The 24,894-nt window shown below is 42.9% G+C and overlaps 1 protein-coding gene and 1 long non-coding RNA gene across 2 annotated transcripts in view; one reads left to right on the top strand and one right to left on the bottom strand.

Moving 5' to 3' along the window:
- The window catches only part of SLIT3 (slit guidance ligand 3), a 593,860-nt gene that overhangs the window by 409,903 nt on the left and 159,063 nt on the right, over nt 1–24,894 (top strand). The window lies entirely within an intron of this gene.
- On the bottom strand, nt 14,127–15,373 carry LOC115294853. Its single transcript, XR_003910186.1, has 3 exons — nt 15,171–15,373; nt 14,424–14,593; nt 14,127–14,152 (listed from the first exon to the last, which is right to left on the bottom strand). It is a non-coding gene; the product is annotated as an uncharacterized LOC115294853 (long non-coding RNA).

Below are 24,894 nucleotides of genomic sequence, written 5' to 3' on the forward strand. Positions count from 1 at the left end.
AAACCCTGAATGAAAGAGCATGATTACATCTGGGAACAAAGACAAATTAAAGCAAAGCACCAAGAACCAACCCAGAGAAACCCTCAGTTCCCCACCGCCTCAGGATAATGGAGACCACTGTTCTGACTCCAGCACTGAAATTTACTATCTGAGATATTATCATTTGTGGACAGTATTCTTTTTTAACTCATCACAGATATTTAACCCCTCTGAGCATTAAATCCACAGGAAATAAGGTTGGTTTTTTTTTAAGAATATGCACTTCTTTTTTTATTTTTTTAAACGTTTTATGTATTTTTGAGACACACAGAGAGAGAGAGAGAGAGCATGAGCAGGGGAGGGGCAGAGAGAGAGGCAGACATAGAATCTGAAGATAGACTCCAGGCTCTGAGCTAGCTGTCAGCACAGAGCCCAACGCAGGGCTCAAACCCACAAACTGTGAGCCAAAGTCTGATGCTTAACCGACTGAGCCACCCAGGCACCCCAAGGGGTTTAAACAAGCATGTAAAATAGAATGTCATCTTTCATGCACACTGGCAAAAGGCATAGTGATTCTGAGCTCCTCAGAATAGGGCTTACTGGTCTTATGAGAAATTCACCACTGGGCTGAGCTTTGGCCTGGAGATTTTTAGCTCTAAAAAGAAATGAAAGGGTGTGATCAGAAGTCAAGATGAGTATTTACAGAAAAGATTATACTAGGAGACTCTAGTAACTTTGATATTCTGATTCTTTGTCTCATTGAAGCCAATGTAATATAGTTTTGAAAACTATGAATGTAAAGTATAAATGGAAAGTATGAGTTTTAGAGTCAGGCTTGATTAATTTTTTTATTGTTATTAGAGCTTTGCTGCTTATGACCTGTGTGGCTTTGGGCAAGTTACTTAACCTTTCTGAGCCTCAGCTTCCTCATCCATAAAATGGGGAAAATACTAGTGAGGAGTTAAACAGGGCAAGTATGTATAATGCTTTGTGGTTTGCCCGAAGCCCTCATAGGTATTATCTTATTTAATTACAACAGCCCTGCCAGCTCACTAGGGAAAATTTATTAGCTTCTAGATATAGATGAGGAAGTTGAGGCTTAAAGAAATGCAGGAACTCTCCCAAAGCAGCAGAACTGGTCAGTAGCAAGGTTGGGACAGGATCCCAGAATGCATCAGTGCTGTTCTGAGTAGTTAAGCCAGGAGGAGCTCTGAGATTTGGTGAGCATAGAGTGACATCTTGTAGGAAACAGCAGGTACAAATCGGTGGGGAATGTTGGGAAAGCATTTCTGACTTCCAGCACCAGCCAAGGCAGAAATAAGCTGTGTTGGTCACCGGTGGGAAAAAATTTCTGAGAAAACCAGCAGGAGTGTCTGAAAGCATGAGTTCTTTTTTTAATTAATAGACCTCATTCTTTTAAGAACAATTTTAGGTTTACCAAAGAAGTAAGCATAAAGTGCATTGTCTAGATACCTCCTGCCCCCACACATAATTTCTCCCATTAACATCTTGCACTACTATGGTGCATTTGTTACAATTGCTAAGCCAATATTAATACACTTAACTAAAATCTATAGTTTATAGTAGGGTTTGCTCCTGGTGAGCATTCAGTGGGTTTTGGCAAATGTATAATGACATGTATTCCCCCTTGTAGTAAGGTGCAGAATAGCTTCACTGCCTAAAAGTTCCCAGTGCCCCCCCCCATTCATCCCTCCATTCTCTCAAATACTAGACTGTGAGCTTTTAAATATACAGGGAAATCCCTTCATTTTTCACAGCCTGTCCCAATAGCTTATTATTTATTCTGTTGTTCAGACCCAAACAACACAAGTCTTTTTTTCCTTCTTTGAGAGAGAGTAAATGGCACCCCGCAAGTTTAAGTGCCAGAGAGCAAATCAGCAAGAAAGCCAGGACCAGTCCCAACTCCCCCACCCATAGCCTGAGGTATGAACATTAGAATTGCCTCCCAACAGCTCTCCTTCACAGAAGACCTGTAATTTGAAAAACCGGCCCAGGCCTCATGTTCTGTACAGACTGTGTAAACTTCGAGGGTGTTCCAATAATGGCTGAATTCTCAGGTTTCCAAGTGAGCCTGCTTGGAGTCAAATGAGCCCCAGCTCTTACCACCTATGTGATGTTAAGGAAAATATGTTACGTTCTTAGCCTCGGTTTTCCATTACGTTAAGTGGAAATATTACCCTCATGATGGCGTTGTTATGAAGATTAGTAGTAAGTATTGCTCCTTTATCTCATCTCTTAGAATTGATTTAAATCAGACTATCACCTCTGGTGAACTGTCTTCCCCTCCTAGACAAAATAGATGCCCAAAGAAAAAGCATAGATTGACAGTGTTCTGCTTCAGACTCTTAAAAATATTTAATTTGATTGCACCTTCTCTTCTTTCTTCCAGTGGGGCTGTCCTGTTCTGGTTTATGGCTTGTAATAGGCAAGGTACAAAATGGGTCAGAGAAAAAGAGGCATACCTTCCCCACCTTGATCCCTCTCCTTGTCCGCATCAAGACACAGAAAGTACCGAAAGAGCCCAGGAGTTCTGGACCCAGTCACAGCATTCCTATTATCTGCTGCCTACCTGTGATGGGCTGAATAATGGCTCCCCAGAGATGGCCACATTTTAAACCCCAGAATATGTTACTATGTACCCTACATGGCAAAAGGGACTTGGTAGATGTGATTAAATGAAGGATCTTGAGATGGATAGACTATCCTGAATTATTCAAGTGGACCTAATATCATCAGAAGGGTCTTTATGAGAAAGAAGACACATGCTGAAAGCAGAGGGAGAAAGACCATGTGATGCAGCAAATGAGGACAGAACTGTTCCTGGAAAAGACAAGGAAGCAGATTCTCCCCTAGAACCTCCAGAAGGAACTCAACCCTACTTACACTTTGATGTTAACCCAGTGAAACTGACCTAAGACTTCTGACCTCCAGAATGCTAAGAAATTATATTCATATTTAAGCCTCTAGATCTGTGATAATTTGTTATGGCAGCAATAGGAGACCAATACTAATACTACCCTTAGATGACTACTTAACCTCTTGGTCTTAGCTTCTTCATCCATTAAAATAAGTAATTGATGTGTTGTGATCAGTGGATTTCAGTGTGTAGTCTGAGAGAAAATATTTTTTTAAGGGACGCCTGAGTGGCTCAGTTGCTTAAGTGTCTGACTTCAGCTCAGGTCATGATCTCAAGGTTTGTGGGTTCGAGCCCCACATCAGGCTCTGTGCTGACAGGTCAGAGCCTGGAGTCTGCTTCAGATTCTGTGTCTCCCTCTCTCGCTCTGCCTCCCTTCACTCATGCTCGTTCTCTTGCTCTCCCTTTCTCTCTAAAGAATAAATAGTTTAAAAATTAAAATATGTTTTAAGTTTATTTCTTTATTTTGAGAGAGAGAAAGCACACATACATGTGAGACAGGAAGGGGGAAAGAGAGGGGGCAAGAATCCCAAGCAGGATTCCTGTTGTCAGCATAGAGCCCAATGCAAGGCTCAGTCTCACAAAACTGTGAAATCATGACCTGAGCTGAAATCAAGGGTTGGATGCTCAACCGACTGAGCCCCCAAGGCACCACTAAAAAGTTATTTTTAATAATGATAAAGTTTTAAAATCTCCCTTTTAGTGTTTGGTGTTCAACATGAGATTTTGTATAACCAAGAAATCTACTTTCAAAAAAACTTTAAAAAAATCGCTGGACTAGATAGGTGATCTTTCAGGTAGGTTCAGATTGTAAAGTGTGATGGTTCTTCCAGACCGTAATCCATCAAGGAGGAGTTAGATTGTGTCACGGAGACAAATGTCAGCAGCAGAATCAAGAAGCCAGGGTCTGGTGGAGACCAGCAGAAAAGAAGATCAGAATAATACCATATGTCAGTGTCTGGAAGTTGGTTACCCAAGTTGAGGGTCTGGGCTAGGCTCACCTTCGGAGAAAAAGAAAAGATAAAGTTGGATATTGACTGGGAGAGATTTTTCTGGAATGGGGCTGAGGGTCTCTGAAAACTTTGGGACATCCTTAGGACCGATTTCAGATTACTGCAGCAGGTCTGAGTTCTACCAGCTTTTCTGCTCAGCCTTCTTTCCTACTTGCTGCACCAGTTAGACTGGTATGCATCTCAGGGTAATGGCTGCTTCAGGAAAGAGGATTTCTTAAGGACAGAAGACTTGGTCAGCCACAGCACTCAGGAAGCATTTGCTGGTTGAATAAAGAAGTCCTTTGTGCAGGGGGTGAGATGGTGGTTTTCAACACTGCTCATGATGGGTGTGGGTGTGTTATCGTAGCTGGTGTTTCAGAGCACCTTGAGTCAGAACTGACAAATCTATATGCGCAGAGCCCACCGCGTGAGAGTGGAGCACTTCTGTGTCTGCCACAAGTGTTCAGCTCTGTAAGTGGACAGTGTGTTATAATGTGTCCATTTAGAACGACAGCCATTATTTGCCGTTGTTAACAGCCTTCTTTAAAGCTCTTTCTATAACCAGGCCTCAGGCGCAAGTGCCCAAAGCTAAATTACTCCTAAATGCCAATGATCAGTTCTCAGGTACTGTGTCTGCCAGGAAAACTACCTAGCCAGACAAATAAGTACCCAGTAGATAAGATTTGGTTTACATGGCACAGCACAGCCCAGCAGCAGTTTTGAGATTTTATAGCTAATTAGCATTTTATTTTGGAAGTTTGCATTTCTTTTTTTGCTTTCTAAAGGAATACCATTTCTTGGGCTCAGCAATGAGGTGTATGTGCTGACATCCCTCTAAAGCCCAGGATTTAACCTAAAATGCTTCTATCTACTCTCCACTCCCTCCCAGAATAAACAGAGGCTGGTTCAAGAAAGGGGTAGTAACTTCAAACAGACACTCATTCTTCTTAGTAGTAATTAGTTCTTTTTTTAAAATGTTTTTTATTTATTTTTGAGAGACAGAGCGTGAGCAGGGGAGGGTCAGAGAGAGGAGATACAGAGTCTGGAGCAGGCTCCAGGCTCTGAGCTGTCAGCACAGAGCCCGACGCAGGGCTCGAACTCATGAACCGTGAGATCATGACCTGAGCCGAAGCCAGACGCTGAACCAACTGAGCCACCCAGGCGCCCCTTAGTAAGTAATAAGTTCTTAAAGAGCCCTTAAGTAATCTGATTAATTTCTACCTATTGTGCCGCTTAACACCCATGACAACCTTGTGATTATTATCACCAGTTTACGGATGATAAAAACTGAGGCACTGAGAAGCAAAGTGATAAATCCTAGGGTCATATGCTCATAAGTGGCAGAACTGGGTCTTGAACCCAGAGAGTGTAAATTTAGCACCTGTCACCACTATGCAGGCCTGCCAATGCTTAGCAAAGCATTTAATGAACATCAAAACCAAAAGATCAAATCCCATCTCCAAACAGGTTTTGTTTCTTCTTTGTGGGGTTTCAAAGTCCATGTGTTTTGCTGGAGAAATCTGGATCTCCAGCTTCTCTGGAAAAGTCAGATGTGTTAACTCTGGATGCTGAATCCCGCATGGCAAACGGTGGCTTGCAGCTTCCCTCTTTGAAACAGTGTGTTCTCCTGTCCCCCACAGGCCTGCTTCCCCTGTCCTACAGGCTTCTATCGAATCACATGGTTGTGTACAGCCATCTCTAAGGAAAAGCTACCAACCCACCTCTCCCCTTAGAAGGATCCCCAGTCTCCAGGGGTTGGGAGTCTGTGCTTTGCTCCTTGAGCACACTGCTTCTCTTCCCTGAACCTTCATTTCCTTTTCAACAAAATGAAGATGATAAACCCTTAGCCAAGCCATACATTTTCATGCAAAAGTTAAATGAGATGACAAGTGGAAAGCCCTGAAGATAGAGATTGGCACAAAGTAGATCCTCAATAAATATTAGTATTCTGCATCCCATTTCCCCACATTCTTCTTCCTTCACCTTCACTGATGTGAGGAGAGGTGCTCTTCCACAGTTGAGGTACTGGCATGAAGGGTTGGTGGAGACGGAGGGCTTAGGGACTTGGTTGGCCATCTTCGGCATTCTCTCTGTTCCTGTATCTTGAAGACCAGCCCTTCAGTAGGGGAGTGTAAGCTCACACACCAGGAGTGTGATGCTGGACACAGCCTGAGGGCTACTGAAGTTGTAGACGCTATGGCTAGCTGGAGAACAAGCATTCCAGCATATGCGTATAGGCCCACCCTTAACAAATTTTTTCATTTTCCTAAAAGAAGCAAGAAATTTGGGTTTCTGTGTAAAATCATCTGATTTTGAGATGCTGGCATCTAACGCAAAATCCCTTTAACTACTGAATGTCCACACGGTGCAGGCTAAATAACACCACCTGTGGGTCAGATTCAACCACAGATGTCTGGCGCCTCCCTCTCCCTGAGGAGAGAGGCTGCTGCAGGAGTGGAAGTGAATGGAAGGTTCTGGTGGTTTGTCCCAAAGCCCTGTGTGTCAATAATTTGATCCCTGCTAATGTGTTGGCAGGCCACAGTGCCATAATTCCTTAAGCCAGTTAAAGCCCACCAGTTCCCAACAGCCCTGAGAGAGTGACTCTAATGATGGCAAGCAGTCTAGCTGGAAAGGGATAAACTTGAGAACAGTAGCCCTGTAACCACATCACACGGATCACTGCTAATCGTTCTGAGCAGAGCACTGTCCCTGGACTTGAACTTTCCTTCTGACCACAACCCATAGTGTTTTGAGGCCAAATGCCCTTCCAGGAATTGGGTTTTGCTGCATCACAGTACGGCCCTGGCCCATCCCTGAAGTGAGTGACTTTGCCAAGCTTCTTTCAGTCACACCCCAGTGGTCATCTTCACTGAAGCATCCCCAAGCTTCCAAATCCCGAGAGACTGACATTCTTTAGCTTGACTCTGGGTTCTTTATTTGGATAGACTGTTTACTCAATACATGCAGATCCCTCTGTGTGCCTCCACTGGAGCCACCATCATCTTGATACTGTCATTGATCGCCTGTCCTCTCGGGGCTCATGTGTCCTGTAGCCCCCTTCCTTCCTCTCTCCCTGGACAACCCCAGTAATTTCTCCATTTGTTTTTTAAAATCATAATTGTAAAGTAATAATTGCCTTGCTTCATTATAGCCATGTGTAATGTCTCCCAAATGTGGCATGATGATCCCCTGCTTCCAGACCTGGACCTTATTAAGAATGCAGATTCCTGAGCCCTGTTAATGATTCAATGAATCTTTATTTCTGATCAAGTCCCTTGAATCTGCATTTTAACCCACTCAGGGCTGATTCTATAAGGTTGAAGAACCACTGGCATGCTGGGTAAGGACTTGGCAGTGACGTGAGAGAAATCTGGGTCTGAGTCCCAGCCCTCCACACTGAGCTTGAGCAAGTTGCTAGTTTCTCCAAGCTTTTTTTTGTTGTTGTTCACGGAGACTAAAGGCAATACCTAAATTAGATAATGTTTGAACCCACACATAGTGGGCACTTCAAATGTGAGTGATTATTATCTCGTGGAATTGTTGTAACAGCCCAGGGAGATAGGTGGGATTATTCCTCTTTTCAAAACGAAGTTTGGACTCAGCAAGGCTCAGCAGTTTGCAGAAATCACACAGCAGAGCTGAAATTTGAACCTAGATCAATCTGACTCAAAACTTCTAATGATTCTCAAAACAACAGTGTGAAATCAATCCGGAATTGAAAGAAGAGCTAGGGCCTGGGACTTAAGGGGTGGGAGACCCAACCTTGCTTGGGAGATGTCTGTAAGAGGCACTGGTTGTGGCTCCCGGTGACTCCTTTGTGTCTAAGGCTCTGGCCTCTGTTGCTCTTAATCTGTCAACCCCTTCGAACGTTGTCAGTGGAGGAGGTGCCCTCTCCTGACAATGGATTGGAGAATGTGGGAGGGCCTCAGCAGAGAACAAAGCCTCCCTTTCAGTTACTTTGAGGCCATTGTCTCCCCTAAACAGTGGAGAGTGGAGGATCTCTGATTTTCTTTGGAGCCTTTCTGGGCTTCTCCCTGTGAGTGCCATACAAGCTGGGGGAAGAGTCTGGCCAGCTTTAAGTTTATGCTGACGACACTGCACCAGTGAACCGTAACCCGGCTGGGCCGTGAGAGGTTTTTCATCTGCCCGAGGCCAATATAATCTACACATCTTGTAGGAAGAAGGGAAGAGGCATTAAAAAAAAAAAGAGATGTCAACATTCATCACGCTTCCTCAAACTTGGTTACTCCAAGAGGACAAATTTTTACCTAGGGTGGGTGGGTGGGGAGATGAAACCCACTACTATTGCTGTTAGGAAAGAAAAAACAACTTGAGATCAGGAATTAAGCTAGTAACGAATCTAGTTAATATATCATTAAGACTTCTTGTAAAATTAGGCTACCAAACCATATGTTGTCATTTTTTTAAATGCAGTGAAATGTACTTTTAAAAGTGTGAATATAGTTTTATGTATGTGTATGTTTGCATGAGAAGTAAGGTCTAAATGATATAAACCAAGATTCCAACGATGGTTAACTGTAAATGGTAGGAATTTTGGTGATTTTAATTTTTTAGTCAATTATACTCTATGTGCTGTATATATATATGCTACGTATGACAATAAGTTAGTCAAATATATTGAGGTATAATTTACCTACAATAAAATGCATCCATTTTAACTATACAGTTTAATGCATTTTGACAAGGATATAGTCCTGTGACCGTCACCCAAAATGTGCTTTGTATCTGTATACAGGCAGCCCCCTCTCCCCCTGACCCATTCCTCAACTCTGGCAGGAACCAACCTACTCTCAGCTATTAATGTTTTACCTGAGAAGCTGGTTCATATAAATGGTCTCATACAATGTGTTGTCTTGTGTAACTAGCTTCTCTCATCTAGTATAGTGTTTTGAAATTCATCTTACTTTGTATTGTCCATTGGTAATCTGTTCTTTTTGATTGCTGAATAATACTCCGTGGTATGGATGGACTACAATATGGTTTTCCATTCCCCTGTTGATGGGCATTTGGGTTGTTTCCAAGTTTGGGTTATTATGGATTAAGTTGCTGTGAACTTACGCTTACATTTTCATTTTTCTTGGGTAAATAACCTAAGAGTGAGTTTGTTTTATTTTTTTTTAACTTTATCTATTGACCAATATTTTTTTCTTTTTTTAATGTTTTTTTCTTATTTTTGAGAGACAGAGATACACAGCATGAGCAGGGGAGGGTCAGAGAGAGAAGGAGACACAGAATCTGAAGCAGGCCCCAAGCCCTGAGCTAGCTGTCAGCACAGAGCCTGACACAGGGCTCAAACCCACAAACGCGAGATCATGACCTGAGCCAAAGTTGGACACTCAACCGACTGAGCCACCCAGGTGCCCCTGACCAATATTTTTTAATACACATTACTTAACAGCAATCAGAACAAATACCAGAGTAGTCTACACACCATATCCCATTGTTTCAGAAAACTGACATGATTTGGGAAAGCAAACCTTAATATATTTTGGCCATGGCTGTCTTGACTCCAGGGTGGTACATTCAACTGCTCCCTATGAGATTTAGATGTGATTAGAGAGATTCTTTTCTTGAGTGCTTGGTAAGAATTCATGGGGCACTGAACTGGCAAGGATGTTGAGCAGTATTTTACTCTGACAGAGGGACTGTCACCAGTATAAGCCCCTTAACGAGCAATCTGGCAACTGCTATCAAACATGAAAATATGCATACCTCTCAATCTATCCATTTAGCTCTGATGAATTTGTTTTTAAGATAAACTTACACAAGTCCCCAAATGATGTATAGGTAAGTGTCATTTGCAGCAAAGATGTCTTGGAAGCCACCTAAAAGCCCATCAGTAGGCCACAAGTTAAATGAATCATGGTATGTCATTCACTGGACTGTTATAAAGTAGTTACAAGCAGTGAGATTGATCTTTGTACATGATACAGAACAGCATCCAAAGTTGATAAATGAGAAAACAAGATGCAGGAAGGTCGGTACGGTTTTTATCATTTGTGCTTTTAAAACTTATGCTTGTATTTATTCTCATATTGTCTTATATATGTGAGGAATTTGTGGACACATTTATGGGAAACTCTAATAGTTGCTGCCAGGGAAGCTAAGTTGCAGAACAGGAGGGATAGGGCAGGAGGGGTATGGCATTTCACGCTAGACTTTTCAATGACCTTTGACCTTTTCTTTATAATGTGCATATATTTACATATTTTAAAAATTGTGGGTTAAATCCATCTGATCTCAGCCCAAAGAATGGGAGCTCTCCCATTTCACTTCATTCCCTGGTATGACATAGGTAACAGAGAGTGCTTTTCTGAGCAAGAACTCTCTCAAGACTCTGAGCCAGCCATGCCCCAGGCCACCTGTCTCTGTCACAGTTGACCCTCCGTAACTGGAAACTATGATCATTACCATTTGCATAAGTACAACCACATTGACCCACAGTTCTAGCTGGCAGTTTTGAATGAGGGGAATTATCTGTATTCCATAGGCATCTCTGATTGTGGCCTTGACCAGCCCTGAGATATCTTTCAACAACGAATCACCAGCAGCCAACCCCATGACCTTTGGAAAATGAATTTGCCCGCCGTTGGGCCGGTCCCAGTTCTCTTGCCCAAGTAAAATGTCAATTAGATCACTGGCTGAAAATCGCTTTTGTCTACTTAAGCATATTCAGCTCACAAACCCGCAAATGTTTGCTTGATTCTTTCTTAAAAAAAAGATTCCACACCCACGTTCAAAGTGTGCTCCTGGCTCTGTGTAGTCACTGAAAGAAGCTGATGCATTGATTCATTGGGAAGATACAAATATTGAGTCATCATTCAGTTGTTACGCAAGCCAAATGGTATGGCGTTGTGAACAGCCTGCATTTCATCTGGGTTTGTGAACGCTCTTGTCTCATGGCATGGGGGTCTTGTGCACAGCATTTTTCTCCTCCTTCACTCCCAGCCTGCACTGCTATCTAAACCACATGATGAGGAAGAGAAGACCAAACTTAGATGATCTCAAGGAGTTATAGACAAGACAGAAATGAATGGGGAAGAGGAGAGGGCTGAGCAATGGAGATTCACCCCAGAACCGTAGAGTAAGAAGACACTGCCAAGCAGTAAAACCTTAATTAACTATGACCAGTTTCTGGAGTCTTCTGCGGTAGGCTCTAACACATTTCACTGGGATTGAAACACAAGGGGTTTTCCCAAAATTTCCTTAAGCAGAATATCCCTGCCCCCATTCCCTTTTACCTGCCTTTGACTGCCCATGCTTTATTTTAAATAGCTCACAGGATTCCCTTGGTCTCGAGTCAGCCTTAAGCCTGTTTTCCAGCTACAGGGAAAATATATAGACCACAAAGCCAAGATTCTGAACTTGAACTCTATTTAGAAATGGTCGCATTGTGTCCTCCAAAGAGAAAGCCAGTCTCTCCTAGTTATATCCTGCATCCATAGCCCATTAAGTGATGCTCTCTCTGCCAATAACCAGCTGCTCCTGTTTACAAGGGTTCATCTTTGCCTTACACACAAAAATTTCAAGGGCCCCAAGCTAAGAACTTTTGCTCTAAATTTTGAAGGGCTTCCTTATTGTGTGTCTCAGAGGTTAAATGGTTTGAGTCAAGCCTTTCCGGGTCCTCTTCACGTATCTCAGGCCATTTTAAAATGAGCATGGCACTCAGCTTTCTTTTGGCTCTATTCTGAAACTGTTTCATAGCATTTGCACCTTCCTAGCAATTAAGATGTCCCATGTGCAGTTGGGGGAACCTGCCATCAACCAGTATAATTGAGTTGTGAATGTGCAAATTTTCTCTGCTGGATTGTTCATCACAGAAGACGAGTCTTCTCAGTAGACTATTAATCCAAATGGCTTTTCTGGAATCAGCTCCTTAATGCAATTAGATTTCCTAAAATGAATTCCTTTCTTTGCCCATTTTACCACTGAGACAAGTATGAGCTGTGCTTTTTTAATAAGTGGTTTGGCTAGTGTGCAATGCCTCTACCACAGCCAGCCTCTCTGCCTGTTGAATTGAGGACCTGGAATTCAGGTTGCTCTACTTAACCAAGCTAAAAAGGACTTGAAAATGCAGTCCACAGCTCTCCTTTTTTGAAAGGTGGTGATTTGACTTGTCCAGAAACCAATCAGACAATGAGCAAGAATTGTATCCAAAACCTGGGTCCCTTTGACCTGTGCCTGGGTCTTGGATTGTAAAGGTGAGTGAATGATAACACAAGGCGGTGCAGTTCCACTGGGAGAATAGTTGGTTGTTACTCAGAGCCATCCTAGAAACGAGAGGCACACCATCCAGAGAGGACTGCACAGGAAAGCATCAGGAGCAGGAAGCAGAAGCAGGAGTAAAGGGAAAGCCTTGGTCGAGATTTGCTTGGGAAAGGTGGAGCAAGGCAGGGTAAACACCTTAGTATGCCTCTTTTGAGTCATTCCAGTGTGCCTCGGGGACTGTCCCTACTGGTCTGCTGCCTGGCCCTGGGTGATTAAGAGAAGGGGATATTGGCCTGGTATGTGTGTGAGAGAGAGAGAGAAACGGAGACAGAGAAAGGTGGTTGTTGCAGGGATGGACTCAGGATCAGGTGGTCTCTGACAAGTTGTTTACTACCTCACGGAATTAAGTAGCTCTGTGAGAGGCCACCTCTTCTCAGTCAGCAAGATCCTTGTTCCCCTCCCCACTCCCAGATGTCAGACAGTCATAAAATATAGAAGGTAAAAAATATGATGGATATACCCCTAAGTCCCTGGGACTCGATTCCTTTTTAGCCCCCTACCTCCTCACCACACTCGAAGCCCTGGATTGAAAGGACCTTGGATTGAAAGGATCAAGCATCCCTGAATTCTAGGGGCATTCAGACTTGACAATACAATTTGGTCGTCATTCACTGTCTTATTTTATTTCATTGGTGTATCCCATGTTACTCTTCCCTTCCCAAGTAGTGTGACCTAAGGGGTTTGTGATCAAGCCCTCACTATTCTGAAAATGTTATCTTAGGATTTAAAGCAACTATTCCTGTCTCTGATCCTATCTTTCCTTTTCTTTAAAAATGATGGACTTGGACAGGATGGTCTCTAAGATTGCTTTTATCACTGAAATTCTATGACTCTACAGTTGTCACCTCTCAGAGAGCTAGAATCTCCTTTAGCAGGGTGGAGGGCATAGTTGGGGATATTGTTGATGACCTAGAAGCAAACAGTGATGGTCTGAAGTTAGGTGGATGGAACAGTAGGCAGGTGGATGTTGCCCAAGAAATAGTGTTACAGTTTGCTATCGGGGTGCAGAAAATAACTCCGAGGAAGAGAGCTCATTAGGACTGAAAGACTTGGCTATCCCATTCCCTTTCTCCCCCACCTCCTCCTGACCCACTCCCGAATAAAACAAAAAGGTCATCTTCTCCTACACACACACAGAGATTCTTTTCTGAAATATGTGGGAGGCATAAAATAGCAAATGCTGTCAGATCTCAAGTTGGGCAAATACAGAGACAGCATTTTCAGTCTCATTGAAAAGTAGTTGTCAGAAATATGCCATTCATTCAGAGTCTCTAAGTGCTCTGTCAAGCTTTAACTTGATTAAAATTGAAAACCACATTGCTTGAAAACCAAACGCGAAATCGAAATATCTTTATTCAGTGCTCTTAGATTCTGAAGCCTGGGCTTATGGATTATCCTCGTTAATTTATGCCATCTTTGTGCCATACATTAATTTTGAATATATTTGTTGAAAATTTCCTGTAGCTTGCATTTATGGTTGTCAAAGGGGCTTTTATCTTGAAAAAAATGGTGCTGGTTTTAATTACAATTCTAAATAGCTTCATAACCATCGTGAACCCTGGATTTACATCATCTTTATGACAGCCGCGCAATTCCCGCTTTATTGATTTTGTCATTTGCTTCATTACAGTTAATGCAAACCTTTTGTACAGACACAATTCTGGTGCTACGCTCTTCTTGGAGGGGTTCACATAGAACATCATGACCAAAAGAGACCCTCCACCCCCTGCTTCCACTGCAGTGCTGACCAAAGGAAAAATCAGGACGGGAAATAGTTCCAAAGTGGCTATCCATCACAGACAAAGGAAATGTTAGCTCTGATTATCCAACCCTTTCCTCTGATCCGATGGGTTCTGACTTTTCCATTTTGAAGTCCGGGAGACGGCATCGCTTGTTGTGGAAGGACTGTTGGGTTCACTCCACCCCAAGCCACACGTGCCCGCTGTTCAGAGAAGACCTGTGGTAGCGGAGACCCCCTTCCGCATTTCACATGTGAACCCACTGCACCCAGTCCGGCCAGGGACAAAGGGACCGGGACATTGGGATGTATATTGGGATATATATGTGTTGTATCCTATGCTGAGCTTAGTCCCAGGATAGTGCCCAAAGAGTGAGTGCAGAACCTAGGATGGAAAGTTGAAACCTTGGCTGGTGAATTTGAAAAGGAATTTTTTAAGGAAAAAAATAGAATGAGAGAGCTAGGGGAAGTATAAGAAACATGAACTTACCCATTTGTATCCATCAGGCACAAGCTTCAGAAAGCCAGCAGCGGCTGATGGAACGAAGGAAGGTCCTGGATGCCCCCTAAGGAAGGGAGCTTCTTCGGGGCAGTTTGTGGATAAAGGCCAGGATGCTGTCTAGGTGGAGTTGCGACAGTTGAGAAAACAGCACTTTTGACCTAGAAATGAGAATTTTCCCTTTCAGGTCCAACTTCAAAGGACCCTGCTTTTCCCAAAGCAAGGTTTGTAAGAGAACTAGCCTTTAGGCGGGATGTAAAATAGGGTGAACTTGCCCGAAAGAGCAGTGTGAGTCCAAAGATCATTTCAGGAGGGGGAAGGGGTCTCATCTCTAATGTGCTTTAGGGGCAAATCTGGGAAAGTCCTAGACTTTGTCTTCCCTGGGACCTCCCAGGGATCTCTCAGTGAATCACTCAACTGGAGGGTGTCACCAGGATGGCCTTGTCCTCTTCTGCCTTCACACACTGTGTTCCCACTTCTACTCTTGCTTTGCCAGTCCCTGATTTCACGGGGGGCTCTAGCCTTAGCTTTCTGAAGTCACTCAGAAAAGTTAGCGAATGCTTTTTAAAAGTTGCCTCTGGGACTGACAGGATGGGGAAAGATGCCATTTCTGACCGGGAAGAGGAGACATCTCAAGGAGCCACAGCAGCCCGATCCCTTATTTCTAACCCCATAAACATGCAAAAGCTTGAGAGAGTTGGTCTTATTCTAACTAAGAAATGCTGCATGAATCTCTACCTGGTAGGCACTGTTGTGGGCTTCTGAGCTCCGTGAGTTTCCATGGAGCATTTTGGCAGAAGTTAATACTGCTTTTCATTCATTCTTGTGTGTGTTTTCTTCTAACCTGTTCAGACCTCCAGGGCCCCCATCATAACTGTTCCAGGCAGAGGAAACTCATATTTGCATTCTCAACATGCTGCATTAAAAATAAAATCAACTCCTCAGATAGTACCTGTAACAACAAAATGAGAAAATTCTCATGTGAGGACTTCAGGGGCTGGATTAAAATTCTGCAGCCCTGAATATCAACTCTGGAGGAGTGCACAGAAATCATCTATTTCACAGCTTTGTTTTACTGATAGGGAAATTTTAGCCCAGAGAAGTTAGGCCACGACCCAGCAAGGTGAAAGATCTTTGTCATTTGATTCCTGAGCAAACTTTATTTTTTCCCACTCAACCATACCATCTTAGATAAAACTCTACTGCTGGCAAATGAGAAAAAGAAAATCATTCTTTTTCCTTTTTCCCCTAGCACGGTGCTTCTTATCCTCAGTTCTGAAGTGTAAGTCATGCTCTCATTTCCTTTCCTGGAATCAGGGGAGGAATTAGAAGCTGATTTCAGGCTTGACATGACCAGCTAAGTAGCAGTAGCCACAGTGGAAAATCAGAAACCTTCAGTCCTGACACAGAAACTTGTCAGTAGAACTGGCCCACACCATGCACCCAGGAGGAAACCGTTTCAGTGGGGTCCCTGTGGCTTCTAACCCTTTCTGTCCTCTGCTTTTCTGAACTCTTCCTTCCATTCCAACTTGTTTGGATTAATTCAGCTCCCTAAGACCAGGGAGCTGCTCCAGAATCCTGAGAACTTAGAGAGGGAAGAGTAGGGTTAAAATGAAAATGACTCCCCATTTCTACCCAGCCTCGCCACCTCCTCTCTTTCCCCAGGAACCTCGCCAGTGGGGCTCCCAGAGGCTCAGACAGGGAGGAACTTCTGGTCAGAGACACTTCTCTCTCTGTGCCAAGAGGAAGAGCCTGGCCTCCCTGCTAGCCTTCTTAGAGAGAGGAACTAAAGAACCAATCTGAGAAATGGCAAGAAGGAAACTCAATACAGTCTACTGAGTTACCTGTGCTAGGTACTGACGGAGAAGAGGGAGCAGTGATGCAGACAATTCAAAATAGTGGCTGATCCTACAACATTTTACATTTGACTTGGGAATTAGGCAAATGATCTCTCCCCCTTCCATCGAGTTTACCTTCCTCATTCTCTTTGCCTAAACTGGTTTTTTGGTTTGGTTTGGTTTGGTTGTCTGGTTGAGTGCAAAGTGACCAGTAGTGTTCCCAAAGCCAGCTAGGAGAGTTTTTAAATTCACTATAAATAATCCTCAAAAGTAGGTGGATTAACTCGCCCCATGTTTCTTTCCTTCCTTCTCTTTGCTCCTCAGCTGCCAGGATACTCTTTTCACATGAGCTGGAATTGAGTTTGCCTCCTGATGGTGCCCAGTACAAGGTCTGGCCCTGGGCTTCCTTGCCTTTGTGACGATGTCACAGGAAAATTACCCTCTCTTAAAGCCCCCCATGCCAAAGAAAGAGCAAGCCTCTCTTTGGTGGGGGGTACATTTCACATAACAGAATTCACCATTTTAAAAGATACACAATTCAGTAGTATTTATTGCATTCACAATGTTGTGTAACAATCATTTTGATCTAAACTATTTTTATCCTCCCAAAAGGAAAATCCATACCCATTAAGTAGTTACTCCCCACATCCTCCTCACCCCCAGTTCCTGCCACGTACCAATCTGTTTTCTGTTTCTGTAGATTACCTGTTCTGAGTATTTCGCATAAATGGAATCACATAGTATGGGTACATTTATGTCTGGCCCTTTCACTTAGTGTAATGTTTTCATACTTCATATGTTGTGGCACTCATAGGATCCCATTCCTTTTTTATGACCTAATAATATTTCATTGTGTGGCTGTGTCACAATTTGTTTACCTGTTCATCTTCTGATGAACATTTGGGTTGGTTATGCCTTTTGGCTATTGCAAATAGAACTTCAATGAACATTTGTATACCGGTTTTTGCTTGAAAACCTGTTTTTAGTTCTTTCGGGCACACACCTAGAAGTAGAATTGCCAGACCATCAGATAACCCTATGATTAACATTTGAGGAACCCCCAAACTGTGTTCCAGGCTGCACCATTTTACGTTCCCACTAGCACTGTGAGAGGCTCCCTGTTTCTCCACATCACTGTCCAGCTTTTTGATTCTAGCCATCCTAGTGGGTGTAAAGTGGTAGCTCACTGTAACCCTCCAGCATTGTGTACCATGCACTTCCTGTGTGCCAGGCACTATAGGGCAGGTGCAGCTGTGAGCAAGACAGACCCTGCCCTCCCACTGCCGGTGAGTCCAGGCACTCATTATTCATTACAAGTAATGGTCATGAAAGAGAAGCCAGCCTTTTCCTAGATTATTTCAGCTTTGTGCATTAGCTGGATTGAGTGTGGTTATCAGCACTGCCCATGTTGCTGAGTTTTGATACCCCCCTTCTCAGCAGTTAATTATAGGGACCTTGATATCCCCTTACAGTGAGCTTACAAGACATGTTTTAATTGGCTTCTGCTGCCACAAAGACACCTTTGAGTGACACCTCGCTAATGGCCACTGACCCTGCACATCCCAGTACATGGCCTGGTTAGTACTGCCCAGTTGTTTCAGGTTGTACAACTTTAGAAGACAAGCCTGTGTCACCACTGGTGAAGGCCATGACCAGGAAAGATCGATTAAAATCTGCACAATTTGCCAGTTGCCTGGAGTAAAGAGAGCCATTTTCTTGAATGTGCCTCAATGCTGCTCAAGAAAGCACTAAGCTGTCCCATCCTGGTCAGAGGCCACCTCCCAGGTCCCAATAGGCAGACTGAAATTATAGTATCTCCTTAAGGTATTGGTGCCTGCCCATTATCCTAAGCAACTAGAACCCAAATCATTCTGCTTCCCCCAGTTAAATGGCATGGGACTTCCAGGAAATCTAAATGAGAGACACATAGGGGACAGTGAGGGTAAACTGCTGAATTACTGCCCTCACCTCCCATATTCTGGGTAAGAATGCTTGAAGGCCAATGAAAGCAACTGGATTCCAGTGATATATGACAAGACTAAACCTTCACTCTTCTCACTACCCTCTTCCCAACTCAATATAAGTGAGTTAAGTCTACACAGTCCTAATATAGGCCCCCTACCTTTGCACTTTGGAAATCAGAGAGAGGGATGGATAGCAATGGAGGGTAAGCCCTGAGGCCTCTGGATCAGGAAGATGGGTTTTACCCTGACTTTCTAATGTATTAACTGAGTTTCCTTGAAGATGCTACATAACCTGTCTGAACTTTGATTTCCTCGTGTGTTTACAATTAGCCCTACTACTGTGAGATAAGTGCTTTAATGGAAGGATGACCAAAGGGTCAGGAGGTTTGGAGAGAGTTCATTTTGCTGAGTTTGCAAAGGAAGGTTTCCTAGAGGCTGTAGCCTCCAAGGAAGGCCTTGATGGATGAGAAGGGATTCCCCAAACAGAGGAGACAAGAAGGACCAGCACGATGAGGCATGGAACCATGCAACCACTTGGTACCCTCACATATTGCCTGCAGAGTGGGTGGAGTGGTGCCATGCTGAGGAGCCTGGACTGTGTGCAGAGAAGCAGCACCACCTGTAGTCTCATTATGAGCATGGACAGACCTGGGCCAAGCTAAGAGATTGAACTCTCGATGTCTTACTTGCTTTCTCTGTGAAACAGGGGTCGTGATGCTTTGAGACCCAGCTGAGATAAGACGCTGACAATGCACAGTTCAGTAAATGGTGACTAGGTACTATGTGCCATTATGATTGTGGTTGTGTTATTGTTATAATTTGTAGTGTAGACCTCAGGGAGTCATTAAAGGCTCATGTCCAGATGAAGGAATGTTAAGATTAAGAAATTATACCATTGGAGCTCCCGGCTGGCTCAATCAGTGGAGCGTGTGACTCTTGATCTCAAAGTTATGAACTTGTGTGTAGAGATTGCTTAAAAATAACATCTTTAAAAAATTATAGACAATAGTATGGTTCTTCGCTGTTTTTGGTGCTCAATGCATAACTTGGTTGGTTATTAATTTAAATTGGTCACCAAGGAATGGGGTTCAATTTTGTAATCACTCTTGCTAAAGGTTCTCACCTATGGAATTATAAATATGGGCCCATATTGACATCATTCTCCCAGTAAGAGAAAAATGTATATTTTCTTTCATGTAAGTTTTTGATGGCTTCTCATATTTTAATCTCTTATCAGCTAGAGAAGGACAAAAAGCATGTGAGTCTGAACTGCTGCCCTCAGTCCAGAAAAAAATATATTGAATATCTCAAATAATAGATTCTTTGGTCTGGGACAGAAGAAGAAGGGATAAAGGGATAGCTCAAAGCACAGAAGGATCTGAATAAGATGAACAGGAACTTTTTCTTAAGAATCTCATAAGAAATTGACCTCAGGCCACGTAACTTTAGATCTGAAGGAGACTTTAGAGATTATATAAGATGAATTCCTGTATTTACTACTATTTATTTCAAAGGAAAGAAAACTAATGCCACAAATACATTTTCAGAGCACATACATTTTATAACTTTCATACTCAAAACTTCCTTTTGGGCTAAATATTATTCCTTCCATTTCACAAATGATGAAACAGACTTGGGGACATGGATGCTGTACATAAACTGATCAGCTTTATAAACAGTCCAAGATCAAGGTGCCAGCAGATTCTGTGTCTGCTGAGGGCCTGCTTCCCAGAGGGTCAGCTGTCTTTTTGCCTTGACATCACATGGCGGAGGGGCAAGAAATCTTTTCATGGCCCTTTTGTAAGGATACTAGTCTCATTCATGAGGGCTCTGCTTTCATAACTAATCACCTCCCAAAGGCCCCACTTTCTAATGCAACCACTTTAGAGGAGAGGTGTCAACGTATAAATTGCCGGGGGGGGGGGCACGTTCAACTATAGCATTCTACCCCTGACCCCCCAAAATGCATATTCTTCTCACAAGGAAAGTATATTTCATTCCATTCCAAGAGACTCAAACTCATTCCAACATCAACTTAAAAATCTAAAGTCCCAAGTTTCACCTCATTGAGGCTCAAGGTATGACTCATTTGGAAGCAAATCCCTCTCTAGTTAGGAACCTGAAAAATCAAACATGTGCTTCCAAAATGTAATGGTGGGACAGGCCTAAGACCAACATTCCCATTCCAAAAGGGAAAAATAGTAAAGAAGAGAGGAGGGACAAGTGGGTCCAGAGCAAGCCCAAAACTTTAGGACTTGAGAATCATCTTAGGCTCTATGCTCTGCCCTCTAGGCCCATTGAGGCAGGTGTGAGTCACTTCATTCATCAGCTAGAAATTCATGGGCACCCCAGTCTTCTATTTTATAAAAAGAAATGGGTAGCAAATGTTGAGACCCTCCAAAAAGTTATTTAGAGCTGCTTACATCCTGAATGTGAATGGAACCCAGCACTCTGCCTGGGCTCTGATGCCTGCTGCTGTTTCGGGCCAGGAAGAAATACTCGACTCTGGTTGCCGGGTGCTGCTCATATTCACATGGCTGGAATAGTTTCTCTAGAGTCCAATGGGAAAATTTCTGAAACCCCCGTGGGGATGTAAAAATTTAAAAACTCTGACAGTTTATGCTGATTGACTTGAAAACAGAAATAAAAATCCAGAGATGTGGATGATAACTTTCAAGCCTGTTAATAAAAGCACATTTCATCTTTCCGGTTTCTCACTCCCTTTCCCTTACGCCGGGGAGGAACCCCAGATGGTAAACACTCCAGAGTGTAACTAGGGAAACCACAAACCTGCCCCAATTGCTATGGAGACAGCCTTTTTGATTTGTTTGGCCTCTGAGTATTCATGACATCAGCAAGGAGGCCGAGAAAAAACGAGGGTACTTCTTACAAACGCATTTTAATTCCCAGTGAGGAAAGTTGAGAATACACACTAGGACATTTCAGCAATTTTCAGGGCTCTCACCAGCCCTGCTGGGGTATAGGTATGTTTGTAAAGGGACAGCCCATTTTACAGGAGATGCAGTGAGGAGCCTCGAGTTGATGTCATTGAAGGCTGAGTTTGTAAATCAACACACGTTTTAAGGTTCAGGGACACTTGGGGAAGAAATGATGTGCAGAGAATAATTTGTTTCCAGTGGAGTGAGCCCCAGGGTTACAACTGGGGATCAAGCACCACAGTTTGCTGGGACAGATGAGTTCCCCAGGATGGGTCTCAGAAGTTGCAGTGTTAAGACAAGAAAGTTCCAGACATACCTTGACAAGCTGGACATCCTAGGTATAAAGCACTTTGGTCCTAGTATCATAAGAAAGGACACAAGAAAGGATGGATTTGAGATCAACCTCAAAACAGGAGAGCACATTCTGCAACAAAAACCAAACTTCCTTGATCCCATGGTCTAAAAGTGGCCATGAAGTGAATGAAACTCTCCTCCTCATGAATTTGGGGTGTTTTCATTTGATCTGCTTTTGTTTGGTCGGTTGGTTGTTTTTGTTGTTGTTTTATTTATCTAGAAATGCTAGAAATTGGTTTCAAATGGATACTCGTCCAAATTAAATGAGAGCTCAGCTTCTTCCTAGCAACTATCCTTCATGCTAAATTGGTTTGCAGGGATTTTCCCCCTGCATTTTTCAGTGCAAATTCATTTGCCAAATCCCCAACAAACCAGAAACTATGTAAACACAGAAGTGGAGTTATTGATATTTCCCAGTGATGTGTAAAGCACCCCTTTATTCTCCAAGGTCTGGCGTGCCTCTTTGGTGCTAATCCATCATCTGTGTTTGCATTATTGCAGAGCTTGGTTTCAGGAGCATGTACTGGAGTGGATGCAGTTATTCTCCTGCTGGGAAGTTGCATGTGTTGAACAGCAATATGATGCATACTTAATAAAAGGTATTATGCTAGCCATGTGGCACAGTGTGCATAAGGATGCTTGTTGAAATAGATTCATGCTTCAATTTTTAACTAAGTTCTAAGCAGGGTATTCTGATCAGAGAGCTTAACTAACCTAGGATTCTGTCCTTTATACAGTAGGTGTGGTTGGTTGAAGTCTTTGGAATACTAACAGTCACTTAATTACCTAAGTATATCTGTAAATATGACTGGAGATGGACACATTAAATTTCAGAGGTCAGCAGTCACTTTACCTATTTTATAATATGCAGTTGCATTTATATGCATGCAATAGGGAGAGATTACATGTAATTATTATGTAAGAAAAATAGGCATAAAGTTGTCATCTATAGACAGGAATCTTTGTGGATACATAAATAATGCATGGATTGGTAAACATATCAATATGCATGTGTTCTTGGGTCTGGTGGACAAGTGTACCAAATGTGCAAAATAATAGATTCACCTCTTTTTGTTCATTTGAGATGTCATTTTAATGTGGAATTACAGTAGCTCCTTAATGATGAGAAGTAGTGACAATTCATTAGCAGACTATGGCTTAGATCAAGTGTTTGATTTGCCTACAAAGTGTGGCCAGTACTCAATTATATGGAGTGTATGCTTTTCTTTTGAATGTATTTTTTCCCCTTTTGCCCATTAAAATAACCTTGAGCTTTTTTTTTCTTTTAAGGACCCCAGCCAGCAGCAGACAAATGCTTCTATAATTTGTTCTTCAATAATGATTTTTTAGAATGTTAAACTGTCATTTAAAAAAACCCTTCTGATGCACTACTAGATTTCTTGTTTTCTGTTTAAAGGACAATTGGATAATGGGGAGAAAAGAAACAGCATGTCAGGGCTACTTCATGTTTGGTCTTCTGGCTTGTTTTAAGAAAGCAGGGATTCCCCAGGTAAATAGTTGCAATGCTCCAAGTATACTTCCAGTACGTAGGTGTAGGAACATATATTTTTCATCAAAAACAAATTTGAGTTAGTTTTTAGATTTCCCTTATACCTTTTAAGATAGTCAAGATGTAAAAACCACAAGTAACACTTCTTCCAAATATTTTCAAAGGATGTCTTACACTTCATTCTGTATCCTAGGCACCTAATACAGTGTGAACATCTACTAACACCCAGTTGCTCTTACAGGTTAATTAAATGTTGGATTCCGAGACCACAGGCTTGCTTTGAATTTCTCTTGTGAATTTCATGCGGCAGTCCTTCCACTTACTGTGTGCATTTTATGGAAATAGTTTTGCTCAGAAATTAGCAAACTGTTTAATTCCAAAGAGCCCTGAACCTTAGCTACTTCTCCCATTTAACATGAGGGCTGCAGCCCTGGCAGCTGTAGTCCTGGAGCAAACACTGTCACTGGATTGGGGGCCGGGAGCAACAGCGCTCTTAGGCTAAGTTTAACCATCCAAGGGTGGAGATGTTGGGGTTGCTCAGAACATCTGGATGAGAAGGAGACATCTGGATGGATGCACCTTGGTATATAGGTAGACCTTGGATCTGGATGACTAGTTGGGGATTCTCCTTTTCTTCCAGATATCCAAAGCCTGTTTCTGGAGATTTCTATCTTCGAGGTATTTCCTCCTCATGGGGACTTAGATGTATCAGGGAAATCGTGAAACTTTCTTTCTGCCTTTGTCCTTGTTGTGTGATGGTGGTGGTGGTTAGGAGATAGGTACATTGCTCTTAATATTGTAATCAGTTTTTTAAACCCTTTCTAAAGGATTTAGGTAGGCTTCTTTAAGTTCTTGAACTGCAAAACTATTTCTGTCCTGCCTCAATTATGAAATTCAAAATTGTGATGGAAGGAGATGAAATGCAATAATGTTATGCTTGTGAATGGGAATTCTTACAAAAGCACTATCTCCCTGTCTGCTGTTGGGGAAGATTATTGTAGGTCCTCACTCTTGCTGGCTTTCCTTTCTGACTTGTTTATATTCTCAGAGTATAAAAATACAGTAGTCAGAAAGCTCCTCTCAGGGAGTCTGCATTTAGTTCTTGTCAGAGGAGTCCTTTCTAAATGGACTCTGGTATCATTTTAGCACACATTGTTTGCTGAAATCTGAGCTGCCCAGGGAAATTAGAGCAGTTAATTTAATATCGTGAACATTTTGGGGCTTCTAGGCTTAGTCACAGGCAGGAAAGTGTAAATCAAATTGAGTTTTCTGTATAAAGTAGATGACAATGAAAGTTGCCTCCAAAAAACAGCCAAACTTCCCTCCATCCACTGCCTTCCTGCGCCTCATCTTCACCCTGGGCCCACAGGAATTCACGTTATTCCAACCTCCTCCCCAGGTGCTCCCCAGGGAGGGTGTGCGGCAGAAAACCCCCGATGTGGTCGTAGAGGGAATGCTCCATCATTACCCCCTTGTTAATCAGACCATAGGGCCACCGCCAGGACAGTGGAGCTCATGGCTTAGAGCCTCCCAGCGTGTAGTCTGAGCCCAGCCCTTCTGTACCTTCAGGACGGACTTACCCTGCAACCGTGCATGACCAGCTGGGAAGTCCCTGGCACTGTGCTAGGCACCAGGGCAGGCTATTTCGTGTGGCAAAACTGGATTCAGTAACAGGGCAAAATACACCCTCCTACCACCGCGGAAAAATAGAGTGCCATCAGGCATCCTAAAGCCACTTAGTTCTCTGTGCTCCCGCTTCCAAAGTTCCTTTTGCACATACATCCCTCCTGAGTAATAGAGTCTGGAGTGAGCAATGGGCTTTTTGATTTGTTATTGAGAGGATATTTGAATGAGTCC

Source organism: Suricata suricatta, chromosome 6, assembly GCF_006229205.1.
Source record: "Suricata suricatta isolate VVHF042 chromosome 6, meerkat_22Aug2017_6uvM2_HiC, whole genome shotgun sequence".
Classification (NCBI taxonomy): Eukaryota; Metazoa; Chordata; class Mammalia; order Carnivora; family Herpestidae; genus Suricata; species Suricata suricatta.